The sequence below is a fragment of the Octopus bimaculoides genome, chromosome 1 (genome assembly GCF_001194135.2).
Source record: "Octopus bimaculoides isolate UCB-OBI-ISO-001 chromosome 1, ASM119413v2, whole genome shotgun sequence".
Lineage (NCBI taxonomy): Eukaryota > Metazoa > Mollusca > Cephalopoda > Octopoda > Octopodidae > Octopus > Octopus bimaculoides.
In genome coordinates this window covers 1,823,259-1,825,071 of record NC_068981.1, presented here as the reverse complement: position 1 = coordinate 1,825,071, position 1,813 = coordinate 1,823,259, and positions in this window count along the sequence as shown.

Below are 1,813 nucleotides of genomic sequence, written 5' to 3'. Positions count from 1 at the left end.
CAGCGACATCGCAGTCATGTCCGCAGTTTCTGGCTGAACACGCCATTTGTTCTAGGGTGTATTCCATTCCCTATCTTCCGTGGCTAAATCGCCGCCTTTCCCCTCTTTTTCTTCCTTTTCTTGTAATTAAATTGTGGTCCAATCTTTATGCAACGTTTATTTTTTTTTATTAAGTCAAGCTTTGTAAATTAAATAACATTGAGTAATTTCAATTCAAAAATGAAATCGGTGTCTTTGACAACTTCACGTGTACAACGGCCTGCATCGAGGACGAATGAAATATGTTATCCTTTACATGGAAAAGGGAATAAGAGCTCGTGTCAGAAATGTCAAGCATGGAAAAACGGACTAAAACGGCAGAGAAAATGTTTCAGTCATTTGACCGCGGCCATGCTGGAGCACCGCCTTTAGTCGAACAAATCAACCCCAGGACTTATTCTTAGTAAGCCTAGTACTTATTCTATCGATAGCTTTTGCCGAACAGCCTAGTTACGGGAACGTAAGCACACCAACATCGGTTGTCAAGCGATGGTGGGGTGACAAACACAGACACACAAACACACACGCACACACACACATATATATATATATTGTATAAAGGATCGTGGGTAAGGTCAAAGCAATGCGAGGTAAATGCAAGGTAAATCACATAAAAACAAATAAGAGAATTAATGTAAACTTACCTTGTATTCAATATTCACACAGACGCACATCGGCGGCATTCGTCAATTTCTTGAAAATGGGCTCATAACCCCGAAATATTAAATACAAGGCAAGTCTACATTAATTCACATATTTGTTTTCTTGTGATTTACCTTGCATTTACTTCGCATTGTTTTGGCCTGACCCACGATCTTTTATACAATATATTCTACACAATGCTTCACAATAATTATTCCATGTATATACGACGGGCTTCTTTCAGTTTCCGCCTACCAAATTCACTTACAAGGCTTTGGTCAGCCCGAGGCTATAGCAGAAGACACTTACCTAGGGACTGAACCCGCAACCATGTGGTTGGTAAGCAAGCTACTTACCACACAACCACGCTGAAAAGTGGCAGTGCTGATAAGTTACTGGCTTTGTGTAAAAGAAAATACAGGAGCATCAGTTAATTATGATATTATTCAACATATTCTTCCCATCTTATTGCAACGGTCCTTCAGCTTTTCTAAGCCCTGTAAAAAAACTCGGAAAGTTTGGCCTCCAAACAAGCCTTTCGCGAAACCCTTAAAGCCAGGAACTTCTCAGTACCCCTCGTATATATGTAAACGTTATGTGGTCAATAACATTTTGAAAACGAAGGAGTTTAATATCTAATTTCATATATATGTGTGTGTGTATGTGTGTGTGTGTGCGTGAGACAACTGGATGGTGGATGACAAAATTGAATAACTCAAGAATCTGATATTTTTCTGTTTAAGTCGGCAGGGCTTGAATTGAAGGAGACTGAGCTGCTGTTTCTTGTAGATCGATGCACTTAGTATATGTCTGTGAGTACTGACGTTTCTTCTCGGGAAGAAAATGTCCAATTTTTTAACCCAAATATATCAGGGTATGACGAACACAAATGATTAATCTTGATGCACATGTGATGTTTAGTTATTTCGTTGGCCAAAGACACCGACGATACGTAAATGATCGTCCTGGTTAAAAAAGAAAGCAATATAAAACAAAAACAACAGTCAAAAGAAAAAATACAAGAAATGTTTTCATGTTTTTTTTTACCATTTTACTTATAATTATTATTTTATCAAGAGATTTCACATAGCTTTTTAAATATTATAACAGACCCTTAAATTGAAAATTAACA